The 15,142-nt window shown below is 42.4% G+C and overlaps 1 long non-coding RNA gene across 2 annotated transcripts in view; it reads left to right on the plus strand.

Annotated features, from left to right (window-relative positions):
- Positions 1-15,142, plus strand: part of LOC134348960 (uncharacterized) — a 163,477-nt gene that overhangs the window by 21,737 nt on the left and 126,598 nt on the right. For both annotated transcript variants that reach the window (XR_010018538.1, XR_010018539.1), the window contains exon 2: positions 14,739-14,820. This is a non-coding gene — a long non-coding RNA (uncharacterized LOC134348960). The remainder of the gene's footprint in view (positions 1-14,738; positions 14,821-15,142) is intronic.

Consider the following 15,142-nt stretch of genomic DNA (forward strand, 5'->3'; position numbering starts at 1 on the left):
TGTTAGAGAGTAATGGGAACAAAGTAATCATGAGTGAACTGAGTAAGTATTTTGTGTAAGTCTGCACTTTGCAAAACACCAGCAGGATGCCAGAAATTCAAGAGGGCCAGAGAGCTGGAGTGAGTGTAAAGGCTATTACTATGGAGAAGATGCTCGGGAAGCTGAAAGGACTGAAGGTACTAGGTAAGTCAGATAGACTAGATGGTCTAGAGATCCCCAGGGATCTGAAAGAGGTAGCTGAAGAGGTTATTGAGACATTAAGAAACCTCAAGAAGCACTAGACTCTGGAATGGTTCCAGAGTACTGAAAAATCGAAGTGTCATTCCACTCCCTAAGACAGGAAGTTATAGGCTAATTAGTCTGACTTTAGTGGTTGGCAAAATGTTAGAGGCAATTATTCAGGATGAGGTTTTGGGATACTTAGAGTCACATGATAAAACAGGCTGATGTTGGCATAGTTTCCTTTTGGGGGAACCTTCCCTGACCTTTCTGTTGGAATTCTTTAAGGAAATAGCAGGCAGGATGAGCAAGGGAGAGTCAATGGATGTTGTTTACTTGGATTTCAGAAGGCCTAGATAACGCTGCTGAACAGATAAGAGCTCATGGTATTACAGGAAAAATGCTTGCATGGACAGGAGATTGGCTAACTGGCAGAAGGCACAGAGTGGGAATAATGGCACATTTTCCAGTTGCTTGAAACATAGAAACATAGAAAACCTACAGCACAATACAGGCACTTTGGTCCACAAAGTTGTTGCGAACATGTCCCTACCTTACCCATAGCCCTCTATTTTTCTAAGCTCCATGTGCCGATCTAAATGTCTCTTAAAGGACCCTATCGTATCCGTTTGCCAGTGACTAGTGGTGTTGCACAGAGGTTGGTGTTGTGTCCATGAATTTTCACATTATATGTTAATGACCTGGATGATAGAATTTATGGCTTTGTGGCCATGATGGCAGATGATATACAGATAGGTGGAGGGGCAGTAGTGTAGAGGAACCAGGGAGTTTGCAGAAGGACTTAGACAGATTAGGAAATGGGCAAAGAAGTGGCAGATAGAAAACAATGTAGGGAAGTGTATGGTCATTCACATTGGCAGAAGGAAATTACCAGAAACTATTTTCTAAATGGGGAGTGAATTCAGAAATTGGACACGCTGAGGGGCTTGGGTGTTTTAGTGCAGGGGTCCCCGACCTTTTTTGCACCGCGGGCCGGTTTAATATTGACAATATTCCTGTGGACTGGCCGAGCTGGGAGGGCGGGGGGGAGGCTGAGGTGTTCACCTAGGGTTGCCAACTTTCTCACTCCCAAATAAGGGACAAAAGTAGCAGTCAAATATCAGACACGTGCTTACCCCGAGAAAGACTACCATGACCATGAAACCTTGCGTGTACGTGCCGATTTTTTTTTCTATAAATCGGTTTTGGCTTAATCTTCCTGTTCTGTTAAGTGAAACTACACTGTACATATATTATTTCTACTTTATTATACTTATCATATCATTCCTGCTTTTACTATATGTTAGTGTTACTTTAGGTTTTATGTGTTATTTGGTATGATTTGGTAGGTTATTTCAAGTTCAACAGTGCGTGACAGGGAATGAGGAAAGGTGCAGCTGACTCATATCGTTTCATATCGTCAAATCATATCTTTTCCTCGCAGCCCGGTAGCACATGCTTTGCGGCTTGGTGGTTGAGGACCACTGTTCTTGTGCAGGATTCTCTAAAGGTTAGCTTGCAGGTTGATTTGGTAGTAAGGAAGGCAAATGCTGTGTTAGCATTCATGTTGAGAGAACTAGAATAAAAAAACAAGCATGTACTTTTGAAGCTTGGCCAGATAACATTTGTAGTATTGTGAGTTGTTTTAGGCCCCATATCTAAGAAAGGGTGTGCTAGCACTTGACAGGTCCAGAGAAGGTTTATGAGAATAATTCCAGGGGGAGCATTTGCTTGGATGCAGTGGCTGTGGCTAAGGTCCTCATGAGTACTTTCCAGCAGTATTACCAAGGAGGAGGATGTGGAGGATAGGGAGATCAGTGTCAAGGGTATTTATATATTAAGGCATTTCAAGGTAAGGATGGAGGTAGTGTTGGGTTTCTTAAAGAGCATTAAGGTTGATAAGAAACCAAGACTTGATGGGATATACCCCTGGTCATTAAGAGAGGCAAGGGCGGAGATTTCTCGGACCTTGTCTAATATCCTGTGTCCTCCCTAGCCACAGGCAAGATCCCAGAGGACTGGCAAGTAGCTGATGTTGTTCCACTACTCAAGAAGGGAACCAGGGATAAACCTGGAAACTACAGACCAGTGAGTCTCATATCAGTGGTAGGTCAGGTACTGCAGAGGATTCTTAGGGACAGGACTTATGAGCATTTGGAAAACCATCTGGGAATGCCAGAGTTAGGAATTATTCTGGAGCTATGTGAATGTAGCAGATATTAATTCAAGCAAGAACCTGTCTTCAGTTCTTGATGTAAATTGCAAACCGTAAAGTGAAGTTAAAAAGCCAGGCTTCCCTACAGACTAAGATATGGTTTGCAAAATAGTGACTATAAGACATTCCCATATGCATCAGCCAAACATTAAGACAATTCCCCATTCTCATTTCCCTCTCTCACTTATCTCCTTACCTGACCATCACCTCCCTCTGGTGCTCCTCCCCCTTTTCTTTCTTCCACGGCCTTCTGTCCTCTCCTGTCAGATTCCCCCTTCTCCAACCCTGTATCTCTTTCATCAGCCAACTTCCCAGCTCTTTACTTCACCTTCCCCCCATCACCACTGGCTTTACCCATCACCTTGTGTTTCTTCCTCCCTTCTCCTCACTTTCTAACTCTGACTCCTCATCTTTTTTTTTTATCCAGTCCTGCTGAAGGGTCTTGGCCTGAAATATTGACTGCATGGACTGTTCCTCCAGCATATTGTGTGTATGTGTGTGTGTGTGTGTGTGTGTGTGTGTGTGTGTGTGTTGATTAAGACAATGGGGTTGTGTTAATTGGCTCGAATCAAAACCAGGCAACATGGCTAAGTTACTTTCACCATTGTGACTTGAGTCAAGCTGGCAGACCAGACTGACATTATCACTTATCATTATCAAACCTGGACACAGGTATAGTTGCAATCAATAATTATTCTATTGTGTACTAAGAGAGTCAGCTTGCACAGACACTAATCTTGGGCATTTGGCTCTCCATCTTCAGAAGTTTTTAGGACATCTGTATCAATAAGTTTGTCCCTGTAGGGGTATTTGGACATTCCGAGGTGTATCCCACTATAGATAGGTAATTCAAAGGAAGCATTGTCAACCCAATATTGAAGTAAACAATGTCAATATAACTATTGAAATTGTATTGTATCACCTGCTGTTACCTTTGATGTGAAGGATATAAAAATGTTTGAATTTGTGAGACTCTACCACCAGTGTGTCCGTGAGAGTGCCTGCTTGAAATGCTGAATGAGAATGTCTATATCAACACCTTCAGAGTCTCTCTGGTGACTTTGATCACAGTCGGAACAACAGCATCGCTTTGAGTGGGGTAAGTCGTGTCTTACTAATTTGAGCACTTTGAGAAGGTGATGAGGGAGATTGATGAAGGGAGAGCTGTAGATGCTGCTTACATAGATTTTAGAACAGTATTTGCCAAGGCCCCACATAGGAGGCTTATCCAAATGATTAAGATGTATGGTGAATTGGCCATTTGGACTCAGAACTGGCTTGCCCATAGAAGACAGAGGGTAGTGGTTGAAGGGACTTATTCTAGCTGGAGGTCTGTGATTAGTGGTGTTCTGTACTGGGTTCTCTGCTGTTTGTTTTGTTTATAATTGACCTGTATGAAAATGTAGATACTTTAGGGTAATTTAAGAGACATTTAAGAATATTAAGGGCATTTAGATAGGCACATGAATGTGAGGAAATTGGAAGGATGTGGACATTGTGTAGACAGAAGAGTTTCGTTTGATTATGAATTTAATTGGTTTAGCACCAGATTGTGGGCTGAAAGATCTGTTACTGTGCTATGCTGTTCTGTGAAAGGGTTTATGTATGAGGAACATTTGGTTGTTCTGGGCCACTACTTGCTTGAGTTTAGAAGGAAGAAGGGGATATCGTTGAAATATGTGATGGACAAAAAGGCTCTGCGATAGGTAGTGAAAACTGCCCAGCACATCACCAGCATCAGTGTACCTGCCATCAGGGATGTATAGGCAGAGAGGTGCTGGGAAAGTAACTTCCCAGCTTATAGACTGTTTGTCCTACTCCCATCAAGGAGGAGGCTATGTAGCATCCATGCCAGAATCATCAAGCTCAAAACCAGTTGCTTTCCCCAAGCAGTAAGGCTGATCAACACCTCCACCCACTAACACACCCCTCCACACCCCCAACCACCACTACCTTATCGTTTCCTGTCAGTCACCTTATGTACAGATATTCCTGTGCCCAGCATCGCTTTATGGACATAAAATCAATCTATGTATATAAGTAATCATATATTTATATTTATATTTATTGTGTTTTTAAAAATTATTGTTTTCTTTACCTTATTTTTTGTGTGTGCTACATCGGATCCAGAGTAACAATTATTTCATTCTCTTTTACACTTATGTACTGAAAATGATATTAAATAGTCTTGAATCTTGAATCCTGAAATATGGTTAGCACAAGACTTTACAGAACAGTTGACCCAAGTTCAATTCCCGCTGCTCTCTGTAAGGAGTTTGTACATTCTCTCCATGACCGTGTGGGTTTCCTCTCACAGTCCAACGACGTATTGGTTAATTGGTCATTGTAAATTGTACCGTGATTAAGCTCGGGTTAAATAGAGGGATTTCCGGGCAATGTGGCCTAAAAGACTGGAAGAACCTAATCCACACTGTATCTGAAATTAAAAACATAGAATAAAATATCGAAAATTGTGGTTTCAGTGCCCATCTTTCCCACTCAGATCTGATCAGATAAATGGAATACAATTTACACTCAGCTACAGCTTTAGTTCCTCACACTACGGTGGGCTCCAATCAAAAACGCAGAACAACAATACATTATTTTTATCAGCACACAGAATGCCTTCTATATCCAAAGAAAATTGTGACGAGTGTACAGTATCATATTATTCACAGCTGAAATATGATAGGCTGGTAAACAAGCAATAGATACTCAATTATCTCCCAGCTATTAAACTACCACCCTGTAAACAATGATTAACCATTAATAGTCAATTAAGCCACTGATTCAGTTGAAAATTATATCAATGTAAATGAAATATGTAACTCAGCAATCATCCAGACTCAAATGACCTTTGTTAATAGTTACATTTTGATGTTTAATCTAAATAAAATTGTCAGTGGCAAAGGTTGTTATGGATCTTTAGACAGCAGAAGTTAAAGTATGAACAAGCCTAGAATGAAAGGGAAAAATATAGACTGCAATGTTGCCTCCTGTCCTGGGACTTCTATTGTGTAGCTCAATGTTTGAATAAAAGAAAACTGATCAGGAAAAGTGGGGTTTACAGTGGGTTTAAAGAGCAAAAGTGATATTCTGTTGATGCAAGGTGAAGAACCAGGAGCTGGATGGAGGAGAGGATGGCGACACTGACGGCTGGAGAAGGGAAAGTGGAGGGGAGGAACCATGTGATCCCAGCCCAAAGGTGCTGTTGATTGAGGGATGGTGAGAGGAAGAGAGAGAGAACATCTGGTGAAGCCTCATCTAGAGTATTGTATACAGTTCTGTTTGCCCCACTATAGGAAGAACGTTGAGGCTTTGGAGACGGTGCAGAGTAGTTTTACCAGGATGCTGCCTGGTTTGGGCAGCATGAGAGGCTGGACAAATGTGGGTTGTTTTCTCTGGAGGGAGATCTGATAGAGGTTTATAGGATTATGAGAGGCAAAGATAGAGTAGACAGAGAGTATCTTTTTCTCAGGGTAGAAACGTCTAGTACCAGAGGGCATGCATTGAAGGTGAGAGGGGATAGGTACAAGGAGGATTTGAGGGGTAAGTTTTCTTAGTGGATGCCTGGACTGTGCTGCCTGGTATGGCGGTAAAGGCAAATCCATTGGAGGCCATTGGTAATGATTAGATAGGCACACCAATGTGAGGAAGATGGAGGGATATGGACATTGTGTAATAGGGATTAGTTTTGGGTGTTTTTGATTCACTTTTTAACCAGTTCAGCACAACATTGTGGGCTGAGGGGCCTGTTTGTGTGCTGTTCTATTCTATGTCCCATCAGATCGTAAGTTGCCTCTTCCCCACTCAGCCCTGCTCTCGGTATACCCCTCTCACAGCTAACACCCTTGCACCTGGAAAATATGAGGGGTCACAACGGCTATAGAGGGAAGTGGTAAAGAATTGATTCCACTACGAACTTTCCTCACAACCAACAGAGTACGCCAGGCATAAGGGGCTGGCTGGTTTTTGCAAGACATCACACTGTTTCCTCCTTCTAGGACTATCGTCTTTGATTTGGCTCCAAAGACACCATGAACCCTGAGTTCTCTGTTTTTTTGTCAGATACATCCTTCTTGTTCTGCCTCAGAATGTTTCTGAAATAAATACTGGATACCTGTTTGGAAAGATTTTTAAAGAACAGGTTTAATGTTGCCTTGAGTGGGATTCCGATGCACTGGTCTTACACAACTAGGAGTTGGCTTGAGAGGAGCTGCTGTACGCACTGTTGCTGGGTGAGAGGGGCAGTCCATGTCAACTTTTCAGCAAATGCACACGATCTGTGTGGTCAATTTCACCTATACACACAATCCAATGTATAAATTAAAAGAAGATTTGTACTCAGCCAGGGCACACTCATCCTCACCGAGGCACCTGGTGAAAAGTCTCGACCCAAAACATCGACTGTTTATTCCTCTCCACAGATGTTGCTTGATTTGCTGAGTTCCTCCAGTAATCTGTGTATCTACCTCCAAATCTGTTCATAACCAAAAAGGTCTTACAATGAAATGGCTGAGGAAAAATGAAAGAAGGGGGGGGGAGAAATGGGGCAAGAAAAGGGTGAATCAGATCTCAGAAGCTGAAAAGACACCTTGGATATGTATTGTATATGTACTGTATAGGTAATGTATATGTATTGTGTATGTATTGGATGTGTACTGTATAGGTATTGTATATGTATTGTGTATTTATTGGATGTGTACTGTATAAGTATTGTATATGGATAGAGAAAGTTCAGTCCCATACTGAAGCTTCAGCCTGGATTGTGTGTTAAGGTCTCTGGAGTGAAATTTGACCCAAAAGGATTCTGACAGAGGATTCTCAGAATCCTGGTCAATACTGACACATCATTTAGATTTATGCTGGTTTGGCAGAGGGTTGAGGGGGGCTCAGTCAACAGCATCTCAGGCACAACCTTCCTCAACATCGTGGACATCTTCAAGAGGTGGTATCTTAGGAAGGCAGCGTCCATTGCAAAGGACCCATGCCATCTGGGAAATACCCTTTTCTCATTGCTACCATCAGGGAGGGTGCCCAGGAGCTACAGCAGCCTCCCCTCTGCCATCAGATTTCTGAAGAGTGCATGAACCCATAAAGACTACTGCATTATTCCTTTTTGTCACTATTTTTATACCTTGAAGTAATTTCTATATCTTGTACTGTACTGCTGCTGCAGAACAACAAGTTTCATGACACTAGTGTCCTTCCTCTGAACTCAGCAGGATACAGGTCCAGTTTACTTGTCTCTCCTCATGTGGTATGCCTGCCACTCCCTGAGCCATGCTGGTGACTCTGTTACATTCCTTATGTTGCAGGGCTCTGACATCCACCATCAGGAAGTGCTTTGAGAAGCTGGTCAAGGCATGTGTTAATCCCTGCCTCCCAGACAACTTCGACCCACTGCAATTCACCTACTGCCAAACCAGGGCCATGGTGGATGTCATCTTCCTGACCCTACACTCATCTTTTGCAGCATTTGACAGTAAAGACACCTGTTTAATGACTATAATTCCACCTTCAGTACTATTATTCCAAGCAAGCTCATCAACAAACCCTGGGAGTCAACGCCTCCCTCTGTCACTTAATCCTGACCAACAGACCCTGATCAATAAGGATAGCACTAACACTTCTGCCAAAGTTAGTTTAAACACTGGTGCTCCTAAAAGTTGCATCCCAAGCCCTCCACTCCTCTCCCTGTACACAAATGACTATGTGCTCTGACTCCATTTACAAGTTTGCAAATGATATCACAAGAGTGGGCTATATCTCAAATAACATTGAGTCAGAGTACAGGAAGGAGATAGAAAGCCTAGTGAGATGGTGTCATGGCAACAACTTTTCCCTTAATGTCAGCAAAACAAAAGAGATGGTCATTAACTTCAGGAAGGGGCAGAGTGCATGTTCCTGTCGACATTAACAATGTTGAGGTTAAGAGCATTGAGAGTAAGAGTACTGAGACTTTCAAGCTCCTAGGAGTGTACATCACTAAAAGCCTGTCCTGCTCCAACCATGTATACACCACAGCCAAAAAAAACTCATCCGTGTCTCTACTTCCTCAGGAGGCTAAAGAAATTTGGCACATCCTTGTTGACTCTTACCAATTTTTATCAATGCACCATAGAAAGCATCCAAGCTAGATACATAACTGCTTGGGATAGCAACTGCTCTGCACATGACTGTAAGAAACTATAGAGCATTGTGGACACAGAACAGCACATCACTGAAACCAGTCTGCTCTCCATGGGCTCTTTGGGTCATTCTTACAAATATACTTCTTGCTTCTTATAATGTTACGAGGATAGGTGGAGCAGTAGGTAGTGCTGAGGAAACAATGTGATTGAAGCAGGACTTGGGCAAATTGGAAGAATGGGCAATAAAGTGGCAGATGGAATACAGTGTTGGGAAATGTATGATAATGAATTTTGGTAAAAAGAACAATAGCGCGGACTATTATCCAAATGGGAGAAGGTTCAAACATCAGAGGTTTAGAGGGACTTAGGAGTCTTTGTGCAAGACTCCCAGAAGGTTAATTTACAGGTTGTGTCTGTGGTAAAGAAGGCAAGTGGAATGTTGGAATTTATTTCAAGTGGAATAGAATATAAAAGCAAGGAAATAAAGCAGAGTCATTTTAGATATTAGTCAGGCCACACTTGGAGTATTGTCAACAGATTTGGGCTCCATATCTCAGAAAGGATGTGCTTCAATGGAGAGAGTCCAGAGGAAGTTCACAAAGATGATTGTGGGAATGAAGGGGTTAACGTATGAGAAGCGTTTGGCAGCTTTGGGCCTGTACTCACTGGAATTCAGAAGAATGCAGGAGGATCTCATTAAAATCTACCAAATATTGAAAGGACTAGATAGGGTGGATGTGGAGAGGACGTTTGCTATGGTTAGGCTATTCAGAACTAGAGACACAGCCTCAACTTCAAGGGGTGACCCTTTAGGTAAGGAGGAATTTTTTTAGCCAGAGAGTAGTAAATCTGTGGAATGCTCTGCCACAGACTGCGATGGAGGCCAAGACCATGAATATATTTAAGGCAGAAGTTGATTGTTTCCTGATTGGTCAGGGCATCAAAGGATATGGCGAGAAGGCAGGTGTATGAGGTTGAGTGGGATCCGGGATCGGCCATGATGGAATATCGGAGAACACTTGATGGGCTGAATGGCCTAGTTCTGCTCCTATGTCTTATGGTCTTCTTGCTCCCTCAGTAAATTAACCAGGACCTCACCTACCCCAGACATTCGCTCTTCTCCCCTCCTCCATTGGGCAGAAGATACAAAAGCCTGAAAGCACGTACCACCAGGCTGAAGGACAGCTGCTACCTCACTGTATAAGATTATTGAATGGTTCCTTCGTATGATAAGAAGGACTCTTGACCTCACAATCTACCTCATTATTGCTTACCTGCACTGCACTTTCTCCGTAGCTGTTACACTTTAGCCTGCATTCTGTTATTGTTTTACCATGTTCTACCTCAGTGCATTGTGCATTAAATTGACCTGTATGAACAATATGCAAGAAAACCTTTTCACTGTATCTCAGCACATGTGACAATAATAACAATAACTGTAATAGACTAAAGCTAAGCACAATACTGCAGATATGGTCTCACAAGGTCCAAGATCTATCTGGTTCCTACTATGGGAAAGATGTGATAGGAGGAGTTCTAGGGAGGGTGTGGAAAAGATTTGCAAGGACGTTGTTAGGACTGGATGGCTTGAGTTGTAGGGATAGAATGGACAAGCTGGGATTGTTTACCCTGGAATGAAGAAGGCTAAGGAGAGACCTTATAGAGACCTTTTGCTTTCTTGAAAGTTCCCGGTGTAGGAGAGTCTAAAACCACAGGGCAGATGTTTAAGGAGAGAGGGGGAACATTTAAAGTTCCCAGTGTAGGAGAGTCTAAAACCACAGGGCAGATGTTTAAGGAGAGAGGGGGAACATTTAAAGTTCCCAGGGTAGGAGAGTCTAAAACCACAGGGCAGATGTTTAAGGAGAGAGGGGAAACATTTAAAGTTCCCAGGGTAGGAGAGTCTAAAACCACAGGGCAGATGTTTAAGGAGAGAGGGGAAACATTTAAAGTTCCCAGTGTAGGAGAGTCTAAAACCACAGGGCAGATGTTTAAGGAGAGAGGGGGAACATTTAAAGTTCCCAGTGTAGGAGAGTCTAAAACCACAGGGCAGATGTTTAAGGAGAGAGGGGAAACATTTGAAGTTCCCAGGGTAGGAGAGTCTAAAACCACAGGGCAGATGTTTAAGGAGAGAGGGAAAACATTTTAAGGGATCTGAGGAACAACTTCTTCCACAGGAAGGTGGTGAATATGTGGAATAATCTTCCGGGAGTCATTCTAGAGGCAGGAACAATTACAGTGTTGAGGCACTATCAATTACTCCAAAAGATTGGAAGTAGAGTAAATACTGAAAGGCTTTTATTAACAGTAAATGGTCCAACGTCCATGCTGAGTATCTGTCCTGGACTGAGGGAGGAGCAGTGACACAACTGTCTTTATTCAGGGGTCCGTGGGAGGAGCAGTCAGCAGAGGGGTGTGTCCAGGCATGTCCAGCCAGGTAACCCAGTTACAACATATATACATGGTTTACCTCAAGTATGTCAAAGACAATGGATTGGTTCAGGGTTAGGAAAGGCCCAGAGGGATGTGGGCCAAATGCAGGTAAATGGGACGAGCTCAGGCAGGCACCTTGGTTTGATGGAGGAATTGGGTTGAAAGCCCTGTTGCCATGCTGAGTAACTCTGTGACTCCAAAACACCATTTCTGCACCTACTTCTACCTTCTCACCTACGTTAGTTTTCAGTGATTTGGATTGCCCAGGTCCTTTGAACATTAACATTTCATAATCTGCCACTATTTTTAAAAAAAAGTCTCCATTTCTGTTTTGTGTAGTGAAAGGTTTAACCTCATAGTTCTACTCATTATATTCCATTTGCCAAATTCTCACTCACTCGGTTTGACTATATTCTCTTGCAGCCACATCACAGCCTCATATCAACTTACAAACCACCTGATTTTGTCTCAGCTCACTTGAGAATATTTTGTTCTGTCTCCCCAGCAACGTCATTAATATAGATTATGAATAGTTAACTAGTCAACAGCTTTGATAGGAGAAGCTCGCATGGTCACAAGGAGAAACTGCAAGCTGCACGCAGATTACACGAGAGGTCAGGATTGAACTCAGGGGCTGGAGGTGTGAGGCAGTACTTTACCAGAGGCACCAGCATGCTCCCCTGTCAAAACTCAGCACTAAGCCATAAAAGGAAATGGTAGCACCGATGACCAAATGCTTGGCTGAATGGGTGATATTTCAGAAGTGCTTCAGGGAGGGAAGGTTTGGGAAGGAAGGGAGGAGTTCGAGACCTTAATGTACTGGCAGTGGAGAAATAAGGGATTTCCAGGACACAAAGAACAAATCAGCAGGCAGCCACAAAGTTGATTATTGCTACTTCAACATGCCAATGGAATATTCTGAGGAAAGACCTTCATTATTTTGGTGATTCTGATAGAAGTTTATTTTATTGATAAACTTTTTGCATTTCCCCATCTTCAAAGTTGCAGAGTATCCATTATAAATAATTAAGTGTACATTTTCCAACACAAATTGATGTACGATTTCAATTACCAAGCTAATCGAGTTATAAAGTGCTCTACATATCATAGCAGACTTTTGCCCTCAAGCTCCCCAACACAAATTCATTTAAAGATCAGACAGGCTGCGCACTGCAAGACTGGAAGTCAGACTCATATACCTGCTGATTGATGTGAGCTCAGCAAAAAGAGAATGATGTAAGCACTGATCTGGTATTGATGGTCCTGATGTGAAAATGGTTGCCTATTAATCAGTAACTTCTTCCCAGAATTTCTTCCTTGTGCTCCTTTGTTCACCCGTGATGAACACAAGAAGGCAGCACAGATTTTTTTCCTGAATCATCCCACCTCTATGAGTTGTAGTGAATTGTTCAATTTTAATTCTGAATTTTAAAACTTCTGAAATGCCTGTTTCGCTGCCACAGCTACTGTGTGGTCCAGAATCTCCGGAGGGGAAGGCCCTGAGTCCTCGGCTTTTCCTGTTGCTCGGTGGCCGGGGCGGGGTCGAAGCGCTCGGCAGAGGATGGCGTTCGGTGCTCAGTGTCGGAGGGCTGGTCGGAGGCTTGAAGTTTTCGGACGGACTCAGAGTCGGCTGCGGTTGGGTGCTTCCAATGCATCGGCAAGTTTGCGGTGCTTGGAAGTTCATGGCAGGGAGAGTTTCTCCCTTCTGCCGCCTGCCTGAGATGATGGGGCTATCGGGACTTGAAACTTTTTTTTACCGTGCCCGTGGTCTGCTCTTTATCAAATTACGGTATTGCTTTGCACTGTTGTAACTATATGCTATAATTATGCGGTTTTGTCAGTTTTAGTCTTGGTTTGTCCTGTGTTTCTGTGATATCATTCTGGAGAAACATTGTATCATTTTTTAATGCATGCATTTCTAAATGACAATAAACAAAGACTGAGTGTCCTCATAATCTAATCTAATCTAATTACTTTCTTCAAAAATAGTATCAAACAGATTTGCAACAGTAGAAACTCCAAGTGCAGTAAAGTTCCAATAATCCAACATCTGACTGGTCAGAAGTACTGAGAGTTTAGTGTCCAGCTCACTCAATGCCCTGGAATGTCAGACAAGAATTCAGAATACAAGCAGAGCGTGCAGCAGAGTCATGCGTCCAGATTGTAACTGCAGCCAGGGCTGGGGTTTGAACTCCAGGCGTCAGAAAGGCTGTGTTTGGAGCCTGAATCCCAACAATATTTCCTATTCCCTTGAAGTTCACTGGAAAATCTATTACACTACTGTGAGATGTAAAAAGAGTTAAATGTTTAACCTTTAGTATTGGGTGACATCCAATAACTGGAAAGATCTGCTTGTCCAGCACCACCAAAGTCTCTAGGGTGTTGGATTATCGGAGTTTTACTGGCAGTTCAAGTCTTCCCACCATGCCCACCACCAGTCAGATTTATAAATAGTGTTTTTCTCAGCAAAATGGCCTTTGTAGGGCATTCATTAATTGGATGATAGAATTTTAAACCAGTACCCCATCTGCATAAATGCCTCCTGCAATGAACATCTTTTTAATGGCTGACTGAGTTCATTCCACAAAAGTATACTGTAAAACAAGGATATCAATTACTAGTTTCACCAAAATTAAAAAGTAATGAACTTTGAGATTTTGGAGATAGTGAAGGGGGGAATTTCATAACTGAGAACACATGTTCTGAAAGGCAGAACCTAGATTGACCTCCAGTCTGTAGAAAATTTACAAGATTTTATTAAAAAGAGAGATTCTGAAGCTTTGATAACCAAGTAGCAGAAAGATTTCTATTTAATGTTTCTACTTGTCATTTTTCAATCAAAACCAAACTCCCAACTCAGTCACTCTATTCCAGGCTCTGTAATGGGAAAAGGTTACGAGGAAGACCAAGCAAAATAGAAGACAAGGAATTAGGAGAAGGAATAGTCACCAGGTCCCTTAAACTTGCCTTGTGTTGAATATAAACTTGGCTGACCTCAGGTTTAATATCCCGGCATATGTCGTGAAATTTGTTAATGCAGCGGCAGCAGTACAATGCAATACATGATAAATATAGAAAAAAATGAATTACAGTAAGTGTACAACTATTATGAGTATTACAACTGATTGTAGAATTCTGAAGGGGGAAACCAGAGATCCACGGGCCTCATTGGAGGATCAGAGCTGGAGAAAGTCAGTAACTTTAAATTTCTCAGTGTTACTATCTCAGAGTACCTATCTTGGACCCATCATATAAATATAATTGCAAAGGAGGCACGGCAGACTTCTTGAGGGGTCTGCAGAACCTTGGCAAACTGCTGACTGGCTGCATTATGTCCTGGTATGGGAACACCAATGCCTTTGAGTGGAAAATCCTGCAAAAGGTAGTGGATTCAGCCTAGTACATCATGGGTGTTACATACCTCATGGATATCTTGTGACTGTCTAATGAGGATGATGTAATGGTCTTGTGGAGGTCACATGATGTAAAATTTCCCGCCGATGTGAGGTCACGTGATGACCTCTTCTCAACAGGTATATATAAGGGTAGACCCCTGGTGACGCAGTTAGTTTTCCCAGTTGAGTTTTAAGTTTAGTTCGTCAGTTACTCCGTATTGCTGCGTATTTTTTTATGAGGCAGTTTCATTTTAAAACGGAGTTTTACTTTCTATTGTAAGGTACAGAAGTGTTGGGCCAGTAGTTTCACCAATCACTGCCAGATTTGTTGATGTATTTTTTCAGTCATATTGGAGAATGAAGACGGGAACCTGAAGGAGTCGTTCCGTGGTTTTGGAAATGATCGACCATTATTGAATTCGTTCAAGTAAGTGTGATCTGCATGAGATAACCTCTGCTAAAAGCAGCAGAAAAGGATGTGCGGTACCTAGTCTATGGAGGAAAAAGGTCAGTGCCTTTAAACCACTTTATTTCTGTCGTCGTGAGTCCTGTGGACAAGGCAGGTTCCAGCTGGGATCCACAGTAACGTTGAGTCTTCGAGGAATTCTTTACTTCAGGGAAGTCTCTCCTAATTGACTGTATAAATCTCTTGGACTTTCAAATTTACCATTCTAAGAACTGTGTTCTAATTTACCACTTTAAAACTGTGTTCGCATTTACCACTTTAAGAACTAGTACTGAGTTTGGTG

This window comes from Mobula hypostoma, chromosome 7 (genome assembly GCF_963921235.1).
Source record: "Mobula hypostoma chromosome 7, sMobHyp1.1, whole genome shotgun sequence".
In the NCBI taxonomy this organism is placed as follows: Eukaryota; Metazoa; Chordata; class Chondrichthyes; order Myliobatiformes; family Myliobatidae; genus Mobula; species Mobula hypostoma.